General features: G+C 34.5%; 1 long non-coding RNA gene across 1 annotated transcript; it reads left to right on the forward strand.

Annotated features, from left to right (window-relative positions):
* Positions 1–1087: 1087 nt before the first annotated feature.
* Positions 1088–13108, forward strand: LOC121066583. The gene is made up of 2 exons (XR_005817848.1): positions 1088–1135; positions 13007–13108. It is a non-coding gene; the product is annotated as an uncharacterized LOC121066583 (long non-coding RNA).
* Positions 13109–13412: the final 304 nt, after the last annotated feature.

Below are 13412 nucleotides of genomic sequence, written 5' to 3' on the forward strand. Positions count from 1 at the left end.
AACATTATTTTAAATAACTTTAACTTATCAGCAATAGGAGTGACATTATAAGATTATTTAATACTTCAAAAATTGAGAAAGACAAGAAATATTAAATTAAATCTGAAAATAAAGGGACAGATTATGACATAGTTTCATTTCTGTTGATTTGTTCTCTCTACAATCACCAAGAATTCCTTCTTGACAAAAGAAAGCAAACTGACACAATATTTTTATTCATTCACCCTGGTGTAATCTCCCTCTTTTTTTTTAATTTCTTTTTTGTTATTATTATTATTAAATTGATGATAATACGACAATGATGAGCATTATGCTGCTTGTGACTCATGAAAGCACTGGATGCAGCTGATTATTCCTTTCTAAGTTTAGAGTCTTGCATTTAACACTAACAACACTTTAAGTTTTCAATGTGGAAGGTATCAGCCTACTTCCACAAAAGAAGCAAAGCCTCTATGACCATGCTCCCTGTAAGTATGAGTTCAGGTCCTTAGTACTGACCATCACAAAACAAATTTCACAGAAGCGTTTTAAGGTTTTAAAGATGGTATTTTCTTGTATATATGTATATATACATATATGTATATATCTTATATATGTACATAAGTGGAAGAAAAAAGAAAGGGGGGGAGGGGAGGGAATGATAATTTCTGAAAATATTTTAGCATGTTCTCTCATGGTATTAGACATCAGTGAAACTACCCACACCAGGCACTGCTGCTCTCCCATCAAAAATACTCAAGTGCAAAGCAGCTTCAATGTTTTGGACAGCCAGAAAATTTCAAACATACAAAACAAAACCAAAACCAAAACAACAGATCCAGTTAGTGCTGGTGCTCACTTATTTACTTGCAAGAGTATAATTGTAATAATTTTGTGAAGTTTGTTGATACTGACATGAATTATTGTCAAGGTATGCTTTCTGAGCCTGGGTAGGATAGAGTTATTTTTCTTCGTAGCAGACAGTATGGTGCTAAGTTTTGGATTTAATATTAAAACAGTGTGGACAACACAGCAGTGTTTTGGGTACTGTTGAACAGTACTTGCACATAGTCACCACTTTCCTTTTTTTTCCCCTCTTTGCCCTCTCAGCAATTAGACTAGGGGTGCTCAAGAAGTTGGATGAAGGAAGGACCAGGTAAGCTAATTCTGAACTAAACAAAGGTGTATTTCAGAGACTGGATGGATATTGGTGTGCTTGTGGGATGTAGTAGGTGGCTCTTTTTGCATCACTTTTTTGTGTGTGTGCACATGTGCGCTATGGTGCCTTTACTCCTAGGGCTATTTAAGCTGTCTCCATTATACCTACTTTTTATAAAGTTTGTTCTATGTCAGAAAATTCCGTGAAATTTCATACCATGTGTAAGGGACACTATATAATGGGAAAAAAATGTTTGTATCTTTAAGTTGAAGATACAAACACAGAACTTTTAATAAAAATGTGAAATTTATTGGGAGTTGAAACCATACAAGTGGGTAAGAATATAAACACTTAGACTCAGCTCCTGTATGGGTGGCATGCGAGAAAAGAAAAGAGAAAAAAAGAAAAAAAAAGAAAAAAAGAAAAGAAAAAATAAATGTAAATGTTAATCTTTAGGACATTATTCCATCCCTTCCTTTAAAAAAGAAAATCCTGTAAATCTTAAGAATACCAATATAATGCACTCTGGGAATTAATAAATAGAAAGAGAATATCTTGCAAATATTATTAATCAAGCTGAGTTTCTTCTATCTTATAAATGAATATTTACTGAATTGAATTTTTATGAGCTTACTTTCTAAAATATAGAACTCCATTCCAGAAGAAATACTACTGCTTAGCTCATTCTTGATATTAGCTAATGCAAAGTAGAGGAGCACCATTAACTTCTGGGGCAAATCTTTTCTCAGGCTAAAACTTCATTACACAGAAAAACGGTAGCAAAATATTAAAAGTGCTTCGCAGAAATATCGACTGCAGGGAAATTAGGTCTTTTTTGGGTCAGGGTTAATGCCCTTGCTAAAATGGTGGAGAGTAAAACAGTCTGATTGAAATTATTGCTGACCAATTTTACACATAAAAAAAAAAAAAAAAAAGATCTTATGCAATGTTATTGATACAAAATGGGGATAAAAGAGTCAGGCCAAAAAATGCTGGGGGCTACGTGATTACTTAATCATTTTGTTTTCCTTACAAGTAGAAGTGAAAAGAACACAGTGATTCTGAGAGAACAGCGAGAGGAAATGCCCGTGAGAAATACTTTTCTAATATAAGCCATTTCAAAATAAACTTTAAAAAAAATGCTCCATTGTATGCCAGAATATGAGAGGAATTTCTTCATTCTCTAACTTGTATTCACTGATACACCTTCAATACTTTCTTTTTCCCTAAGTCCTGTTAAAATACGTTTGAATTTTATGACAAAAAAGTCAGTTTCTCAGCAATGATTTCAAAACATGCCACCACTAGTAACTAAGAGTGCCGGTGTGTCAGCTACCATCCCATTTAGTGCTATGATCAATAAGATTTTTATACGTCCCTAGCAACACTTTTCCCCACAATTTAAGTACATTTTGAATTAAACTCTCATTCATTTTTCTCATGCTTTTTATTTACTGAAATATATAGCAAGTCTGTTTTTTAAACTTCTGTCTTTACACTGTTGTAAAGCACTAATGTTTCCCTAGTATTCTTTAGCATAATATAAAGAAATAACTCTGATACATAGCCTTCTGTTAAACTCCCTTCAGCTGTTGGAAATCTTTCCCATTTAGCAGTCAGTCTTTAAAGGCTACATCCCAGTAAGAAAATAAGTTAACTATTTATTAAGTGCTACAGTGCATGATTTTTTAGGTACCTACATTGTTGTGGTTTAGCCCAGCAGACAGCTAAGTACCACACAACTGCTTGCTGACTCTCCCTAGGTAGGAAGAGAATCAGAAAGGTAAAAGTACAAGAACTCATGGGTTGAGATAAAGACAGTTTACTAAGTAAAGCAATATCTTTATAAACAAGCAAAACAAAACAAAATGAGAAATTCATTTGCTACTTCCCATCAGCAGAAAGATGTTCAGCCACTTCTAGGAAAGCAGAGCTCATCACACAGTAGTTTCTGCAAAATAAATAAATAAATAAATAAATAACCATCTCTCTAAACATCTCCCATACCCTTTTTTCTTCTTTAACCCAGCTTTTATTGCTGAATGTGACATCGTCTGGTATAGAATATCCCTTTGGTCAATTGGGGTCAGCTGTCCTGGCTATGTACCCTCCCAGTTTCTTGTGCAACCCCAGCCTCTTCAGTGGCAGAGCAGAATAAGCAGCAGAAAATTCTTTTTCTCTATGTATGTATTGCTCTGCCACAGCTAAAAACATTGGTGTGTTACAATCACTATTTTAATCAAAAATCCAAAACACAGCATCATACAAGATTATATGAAGAAAATTAACTCTATCTCAGCCAAAACCATGTTTGTTCATCTAGTCTGTTTGTTCATCTAGTCTGAAATGTTAGGTGCACAGAGTCCTAAGCAGGGGTGCTGCTCACAGAGACACCCTGCTCCCTTACATTTAAACATTGAAAACTACTAATTTTCTTGTGACAGCATCAAAAATGCACATAATCCAGTTCTAGATATACCTATAGATTTTATCCAGTCCTCCAGTCCTTCCCATTCTTTCTGAATATCTAGAGTAATCTTCTGGTAAATACCTCTTTGGAGGTGTCTAACCAGTTGAAACACTGATATTATGTATTTAAATGGATTTAGGCCTTCTGAATCCAGTCCTTTCCATCTAGATATTCAGCTTCAGAAAGGAAAAGTGTCTTTTGCCCAAGTTGCTTGGGACTTTTCTAATAAGAAGGAAACAAGTTTAATATCTTGCTGCTGAAGCAAAAAGAATAAATAAAGTTTTTTATAAAAACTCAAGTGTAGATGTAAAGGTATGATTGACTGCTCTGTTGAATAAGTGTACTTTCATGAGTTTGGGAAGTCATACACTCTATAGAAAAGATTCTGTGCTAATAAATAGTGTTTTTTTTTGTTTGTTTGTTTGTTTGTATATCACTGCTATCAGTTTATACTAATGTATAGTACAGTAAAATAAAAAGAATTCTTTAGGAAATATTAAAATTAAGAAAAAAAGACAATGGAAAATTCTGTATTGTTTATAGGCAGCAGATGTTATTTTTTCTGATATCTGAGGCAAATTAACAATGATCATCTCTCACCTATTTAGCTACAGGGGATTAACAGCTGTATTCCTTGATCTAACTAACGAAGGAAATGAGGAGGAAAAAAAAATATGGTCTCAACTTTATCTGGGCCACTTATGGAAATAGACAAATACTGTCAACATTACTTACGGTCACTGCAGTTGTATAATTTTGTAACTTATTTAATTATGTACAAAAAATTTAATTTGGATTCTGGAACCTTAGCATGGGGAGCAAACTCAGCAGAATCACTTAATATAGGACAAAACTAAACTATATTTTCAGGAAAGTTCTGACTGGCATAAAACTAGGGCAACACATAAGATAAGCATACACATGCAGATAGGTATTCTCCAATCATGCAAAAAAATGGTTTCTTGATACAGAGAAAGTTAATACCCGGTATTTCTTTGCCACCTTCCACTTGAACATTTCAAATTATAATTGAAAACTTACCTTCCAAGTTGTTTCTAACAACTAGCTTTTCTATTAAATCCTGCTTTTTATAGGTCATGGTAGAAAACTTAATATTTTTGCTCACATAGTCTATGAAATTTCAAAAGCAGAGGACCTCTGGCCACCGCTTGGAGATGATATCCCGAGTGGATATCTACTACAGATGTCAAGATGTTGCTATTATCATTGCTGACCAGCACCAGCAACAGAAGAGAGACAAGCGTTAAATATATAAATATATATATTGCTCTTCTAAATGGAGACTTCTGTACTAAAAATTACTATGCATAAATTTCCTTTATTACAAGCAATATTTCATTACATGCCTATTGGAATTATGTGCTGAAGAAAAAAAAATGTGCCTAAAAACCCTTTAGAAGAAGAATGTTTTTAAAATGAGGAATGCAGTATCTTGTCTAAATTTAAGTAGATTTTGCAAAATTTAACTCAGAAGTTTAAAACTGAGGACTACCTGAAGGCAGTTAAATGGGGCTATGGGTAAGACTTAAGCATCTCATAAAGCAAGATCATGAAATATATGTTGTTATATCATCTCTGAACATGCATGATTTTCTATTTACATCAGTGGGAGTTGCACCTGTTTTTGGATAGGCAGAAAAGTTTAACATATGCAATCCCATGAAAGAAAAGTAATTTCAAGTTATGTCTGAAATAAGATTCCATCTTTAACACACTCCATTGTTTATAGATTTACTGTCACAGATGGCATGTTACTTTAAATCCTTCTTTTCTGGTGTCATCTACAATAGTTAATTGAATTAACTGGGGGGGGGGGGGGGGGGAAGTTGTTTTGTTTTAATGGGGGGAGAGAAGAAAGGAATCCATGTGTGTTTGTCTCTTTAATGAAATAAACTGTTCACAGGACAAGTTTCATAGATAATGTCTTTGGAAATTGAAAAAGGCGGCTGTCATGATTATACTGAAACTTTAATCCTTTATCAATAAAGGCCATTCTTTAGAAATTATGCGTACGGAAGACAGTGTTTTTTTTTTGTTGTTTGTTTTGTTTTGTTTTGTTTTCTCATATATACAAATTTAACAGCATATAAAGTACAGCTCAAGGGAACAACAACAGCATTACAGAGAAACACAATCTAAATTAAAGTCTCTATCACTACATGCTAATAAGCATAATCCACAGAAACTCAGGAATTCCTTGTACATTTCACAGAGGGAATTACAGAACTGATTCCAATATTATGAAAATATTTTTTCCTACTTAATAGTCCTCCTCATGCAATAATTGCATGAAACAATTGTTAAAACTGATGGTTATTTCCATGTGGTGGCCTATTGTATTTTTAATCAAATACAGGTTTTAAAATAAGTAACAAATACTATCTGTACTCATGTTCATGTAATAAACAATCCTAACTATAACATAGCTACCAGAACACTAATATTACTTTTGGGATACAAGACTCTTCATTGCTAGTTCTCTGCCTAAAACAGTAGGAAAATAAATGTCTTCCATTTCTATTTTGTTTAAGATTTATTTCTGCTTTAATACTGTATAACTGCCTGGAGGTTAGAAATGTGTAACTTCAGTATATTAAACAGAATTTGTGTCCTGCAAAACCACTTCCTATTTCTTTAAATTGTTTACTTCTTACCTCTTGGAATTTCTAAATTGTGTGTGTTTATCTAGTTTCTCCTAACAGCCCTCCTAAGTTTTCTCTGATACTGAAAAAATTTTATGTTCCCTTAGGAACATAAACGTTAATAGTAGATACTTCATGAAAAACTTACCATGAAAACTCTAGCCCACATTCCTGTGTCTTGTACCTATATCAAAGTACAAGAATACCTTGTTTGTTTGCTTCCTTATTCTAAAGAAAGAAAAAAATTCTAGATCAAGACACAAACTCTTTAGCAAAACTCAGCTTTTAAGTAGAAGCTTATGGGGGGGGGGGGGGCAGGGGGTAGGAGGAGGATAGTAACATTAATAGTAAACACCATCTTTAATCAAGAAAAAAATGATGAATTCCAGAGACTCATAACTTAATTATTTCAGACCACAAATATCCATAGACCTACAGACCTTCAGTTTCTAAGCAGTTTTTTTAGTCAAAATAAATCTATAAGTGCAAAGGAATACTCCTGCTAAATATGACTGAACAAGTAGAATTAGACCAACGCTTAGAAGTTTTCTAAACTTTCAGTGTGCTGCTTTCTTAGGCTTTTTACCGATAAGGCTTTCAGCATTAGACCTTTTTGTGAAAAACAGAATTTAGCTAGAACTCGGTGATTAGCTTGACACCCTTAAAAAAAAAAAAAAAAAAAAAAAAGTAAAGAAAGTTTTGAGACTTGAATAGTACATTAATTCTGATAGATAACAAATGCAGTACGTAGAGAAGCTAGCCATAGGGATTGTCTTTATTGTGTTATTGGCATTCAAAGTCATGTAAACAATTACCTATCTCAGCTGAATGTCATCTAACATATGGATCTATTAGCTTTATGCCTATTTTACATCTAATCAGTCTTCCACTCAGCTGTCATTATGTGTGAAAAAAAGTGTGTTTAAAGAAAAATAAAATAATTCATGTCTGAACGGACACTCAAGGAAAAGCTTCAGCCCTAACCTCTGATATTTGCTAGTGAAAGACAGGTTTTCTTGATTCCATTAATAATGCTTCTTAAAGACCACCACAAAATTCCTGTTCAGATGGAGTTTTATTCCCAGATACAGCATGTTTGAAAGGGTGCTCTTACATTTGAAGGATTTCCCTTTAATGGAAACATACCCTAGCCACATGCAGTTAATATTCTGATGTAAAGCTGCCAGGGAAAAGGAAGCAAGGAAAACAGAAAAAGTGGCCAGGATAAAATAAACCAAGTTCACAGGCATATTGAAGTCTTACAGACTAATACAAACTTAATCTGTATTAGATTTGTCATAGATAAAGATACTGCTACCTAAGTCTGAAAGGCAGATGAACTACAAATCTGCACTGTATCTCGTTTTTCCATCGGGATCAAATAGCTTTCCTTGTGTGACTTTTTTTTTTTTTTAATCAATATGAATTTTGAATTTTGCTCTTTCTTCTGATCATGATTGTGGCGTAAAGATCACATGGACACCAGGGTTCTTTTAGGATCAGTAACTCTACTACTTTATTGATGACATAACTTCAACTTCCCCTTATTGAGGGACTTCCCCTTCTTACACCATTCGCCCCACAGCAGTACTTTTCCACTAACTATTCATTGGTCAACTACTTTGCCCGGCAACCGCAAACACCCAGCAACTTCCATGTCTTAACGGCTGGAGAACAAGCAGTTCGAGACAGCAAGGCATGTCCTGAATCACCCTTCTTTGTTCCCTCTAAACTCTTTACATTCCTCATGGCCTCATCATTAACAGTCCGCTGTTATCACCAACCATGGGGCTTGTCGACCCCCATGGCCACACTCCCACACATGATCAGAGAGACTTCTGTAATGCAGCATAAAGAATTCTAACTAGCAGCTTCAAAAATTGATGGATACTGTGAGAAACATTCGTAGCCAATAACTTAGGCTCAGGCAAGGATCTCAGTGAAGTAGTAATTTATTCGTGATTGCAATGGCGGGCGTCCCACAGGCAGGAGCGCACCTACTAGTCACACAGTATGGTTTATATACTTTATTTCTCGGTGACCGGGACCCTGCCCTGTTTCCCCATTGACTGGGTAATCCAGGTTCACAACCTATCCAATGCTTCACAGACAATACATGGCCTTCAGTTGCCTGCCTGTTAAATTTCAAATTTCTTTTGACATTTTTACTGTTTGAAGTGGTAATGTTTCTTCACTTATCTGACTTGACTTGACACCACGATCTTCAACTAATTGTTCTAAGGAGTCTGGTTGTCTGCATTTAACAAGGTTGCCTGCTAAGTTTTCTTATCACTGCAAGCATATCTCAATACCACATTGCTTACCTTTAAAAAATGTAACTCTGCAAAAACAACATTTTTATTCCAACAATACTAACAACCAAATGTTTAACAAAGCACGCTTAATGTCTTCGGAGAATCAGAGAAGGTTTATTGGCTCTAGAAAATGAGAGGTTATATTTTTCTAAGTAAGTATTAAGCTTCCCAGCTGTAATCATTGAGCAGTCTCAGTGAAGCTGCTTAATTTTAGGAAAAGTTCTATTTGTAAAACTGAACTGCCAAGCTGAGCTGCAGAGGGACTGAAAGGATCCCAAGCTCATGTTACAGAAAATCAGTAGAAATACATTCTGCTATGTTTGTGAAATTAAAACTTTGGCTTTATCATGAGTTTTTCATAACAACTCTCTGAAAATATATTATTCCACAAGTAAATTCAGAGATCCTAATTCTTGTACCTCAGAATTATGGCAGAACTTCTATTAATTTTATGGACACCAGAATCTTGTCCAGACCTAAAAGCAGTGGTCTAAGGAAGAAATGATGATGGTTTTCTTTTGTCCATTTGCCCTATGACTGGAGAACTCTTCCAACATGAAACTTTATTTAGTTCTCTCCTTTGTCTGAAAATATTTAAGCCAACTTTTCTCACCTTCAAGAATACCTCCACCCTTCCCTTGGTTTTAGAAGCCATTCCATTCAATAAAAACAAGTTGGTGCGTGGAGAGGAAAGAGGAGGAGTGAAAGGAAAGAAGATTTATTTCTGTGAGATGGTCCCAAATGTATGGAATTTGATTTCTTGAAGATTTATCCTTCTGCCAGTGATGCTTTGCAGTCTGGAGTCCTTACGCATGCTGTGTCACTATTAATACTGTACATGGACTAGCAGGATCCTTTCTGTTCCATTTTCCTACATCTCAGCCTTTACTGGCACCATCAAAACATCTATAAGTTTTCAGGCAATGATTTCTCCTGAATCTTTGATAGTCCAAGATACTTCTCCACCAGAAAAACTAATATAAGGAATATAGGACCACTTGCAATTTCCCTCCTTGAAGATTTCTGTATACTCACAGCTGACCATGATCAAAGCATAGTTCATGGTCTAGTGCTGCAAAATGCAGCAGAGCTTTACACCGTGCCCGGAATAAATAAATAAATAAATAAATAAATAAATAATCTTATTATAAAGAAATTACATTTTTGTAGACTTCAACAGTAGTCAAGTAGTCTTCACACTGCTAGTTGTATGCTCTACGCTGCTGAGGATGGCACATTTTAATGTTTCCTTTTATACTGTCTAGACTGATGACTACTTAATGCAAAATAGAGTGTTCTCTCACTGGGGCTAAGTCAGATGACCACACCATCTCATTGTACGGCTAAGGATTCATATTTGTGCCATTCTTCTATGAAGAGGAGAGTTCAACTTTATCTCTATTTAAAACTGTACCATTTGTGTCCTGAGGACTCTGACCACTGATCTACAAATGGAAATATATGTATATATATTTATGTATTTATATTTACACATAAATGTAAATATATATATATATTTGCCATGCAAAACACACGTAAAACTCTCATCTCCCACAAATTATGACTGCATATCTATTTTGGGAAAACACAAATGGAGAAACACCAGAGTTTAGTTAAAATAACTTGGATGCACTTAAGCTGTCAAAGTAAAACATAAAGTAAGCTTTAAATATTGCAACAACCACATCACCCTGCAATACCAGAACAGTTAAAGGCTTTTGGGAATACCAATATTGGTTTTGAATGTTGAAAGCAAGCGTTTGATTCCACAGCTCCCTTGTGACAAGCCTTAAACCACTCATAATTAAAACTGAAGTTTTGCTTATGACTTAGCAATTACTGAGCCCGGTCTACTGATGTGTGATTGAATGGAGCGCATGACAGACATTTGCACCTTTGAAGAACCTATCTGAAGAAAAATATTACAAAATTCTTACATGACTGTGAATATCATCGCATATGCTTTTAAACACCTTTTTGAGTATTTGAGCACCATTTCCATGTTAAAAAAACAAAACAAACAAACAAAAAAAAAAACACAACAACAACAACAATACAAAACTTTGTTTTCCAAAGAAGAGGAAGAAACAAAAACAACTAAATTGTATTACCATGATTTGTATGGCCTAAACATAGAGTATATGAGAATGTTTCTATTCAACATTTTACTGTCTTGAAACAAAAAGCAGATGTTGATTTTTATTAGACCTATCAAACTACACGTTTTCTGGTGGAGAAACAGATGCAAGCTGAATTTATAAGAAAGCTCCTTAAAGAACCTTCTTATATGAGGGATTCAGAGAATTATTCAGATAACTTTGATCTTTTGAGTGGTTAGGACATCTTTAGAGGTTATGTTTTACTCTGATTTCTGAGGTCATTTGCATACTGTTTCCACTCTTAGAGTAAATCACTGGCACCTATCTCAATCCATCATGCTAGCAACTGAAAAAAAAAAAAAAACAAACAACAAAAACTGAGTAGTGGAAGAACCATTCAAAAACAAATGTTACCAAAAGTATTTAAAGAAAATTTCTTCTGGGAGCAAAAAGCCAAAGTTATAGTGTCAGGTAGCTTTAATCTCTGGTAAAAATAAATGCCTTAGAAATACCCTCAGTTTACAAGTAGAAAAAAAAATCTTGATAATAGATTCTTAATACTGAATCAGGAAAGAGAGTCTACAGAACTATCTGTTGTTTCTACTTTGAGTTTCTACAACTGTGTCGTAATTCTAGTCAATTAAATGTGTAGTCAGGGTGCTTCAATAGCCAGGGGCCCCCTGGGGTAGGTTAGGGCAGGGTCTATTAGTCAGGGCCCATCCCACCACCCTAGCCAGGAGCAGGACTGCTGGAGACACCAGGGAAGCACCAGATCTGAAAACCGGGCAACTCCCTGGGACTGGGGACATGCTGAGTTTGGGCCATGGGCCCACAGGTGGACCTGGAAGGGTGGGGGCCATGGCCAGGCAAAAAGGTCTGTAGGGATCCGTAGACCGGTCTTCCTGTGGCTTTGCTGGGGCAGGGGCTGATGGCCTTTTTACCTGGGGTTCTGGGCCTGGGCAGGGCTGGGGAGCTCTTGGGGTCTTCAGTGCCCTAAGGGCCTGTGCAGAGCACCAGTCCTGGGTAGACAATCCCTCACAACAAAGACAATTTAAGAGAACTCAATGATTATATGAATCTGGGAACCACATTATTATTATTATTATTATTATTATTATTATTATTATTATTATTATATATTATATAATAATAATAATAATAATAATAATAATAATAATAATAATAATAATAATAATTTTAAAAATCCATGAAACATTAGAAAACCTGTTTGTTTTTCCTCTAAGATAGCTTTCACTATTTTCTTCTACCCAAAGTACTTCGGTCTTCAAACTGTCAAACTATTATGTTTCTTTTTTTTTTTTTCTTTAACAGCTTCATTTGCAATATATATAACACTATCTGTTGTACCATGCTGCTTAAATTATTTACTATGTGTGCTTTATTGAAAAAAAATGTTTATTCTCAGAGAAATGAAACTATTATCAGTAAATTGGACTTCATTACATTTTCATAAGTCTTGATTTAAGATGATTATAAAATTAGAACTTCATTGCTATAAATGCAAATGTCTCCTTCCTAGCTTATTTTATTAGTTTATTTTTACAGCCCCCCAATCTCATCAGAGAATTATGTGGTTAGTGAATTATTTTTACAAAACAAATTGTGTTTTCTTTTATACACAGTCAGTAAGAATATAGGATACCTGCTGGTTCAATTATTTTATATTATTATGTTTTGGACAAAAATTCTTTCGCATAGATTCAGTTGGTATGCAAGTTAATGTCAAAAACCATAATGCACGTGCCATTTGAATGCCACAAATGAACTAAAATGTCAAATGCCTTAGATGTTCGAGAGCTCCATTTTGAGAAAACTTGGCAGCTGTTGAAGAGAAGCATTTAAGAAACAGTAAAATTCCCATTATTTTTCCTCTCACACAGACTTTCAAGGATCTGACCAATAAGCTCACAACTACCAAATGCAATAGTGCTTCCTATTTGCTGTGTTTCACATAGACCTTTAGTAAAATCAAGTCATTCCGTTAAGTAGTGTGTTTCCTACCAATTAATATTCTCTCCTTCATGTTCTTTTGTCATCTTTGCTGGAAAATGATAGCAGATACTGCATCTTTTCCCCAAAAGTTTGCATGTATATTGCTAACCCAGAAGCTGTTAAATAAAATATATTTCAAATATGTAGTAGTATGTAAATATGTAGTATGCAGTACCTCAGTAGTCTTATCTTTAAACATCTATCAGTTTTCATAGTTTTTCATAGTTTTTTTTCTTGATATTTCTTTAACTCAATCAATTAATATAAACTTTTTAATTTTATTTTATTATTATTATATTTTTTAATAGGTGGAGAAAGAAGGTCCCATTTCATCTCAGCACATGACAAAGAAAGATGATGTTGCTATGTTGTTGATGTCCAGAAAATAAAAAGGCTTTTGGCTCTGGTCATTTAGTCTTCCATACATTTAAATTGTTCAAGCAATAAGCATTATGTTTCATTCTACCTAGTTTGAATATTATGTTCTGTATTTACAATAGACAAGCCTAGCTCTTATGGCTTTCTTTTCTAAACCTAGGAATTTCAGTACAGGGGACATGTACAGGATTTATTTATTTATGCATTCATTCATTTCATAAATTCATCTTCTTACAGTTCAGGCAGCTACATGGGAATAAACTTGTATTATATTTAGCTACAACTAGCTTTGTTTCTTGAACTGCAATGTTAAGCAGTTACAATTTCATCCCCAGC

This window comes from Cygnus olor, chromosome 2 (assembly GCF_009769625.2).
Source record: "Cygnus olor isolate bCygOlo1 chromosome 2, bCygOlo1.pri.v2, whole genome shotgun sequence".
In the NCBI taxonomy this organism is placed as follows: Eukaryota; Metazoa; Chordata; class Aves; order Anseriformes; family Anatidae; genus Cygnus; species Cygnus olor.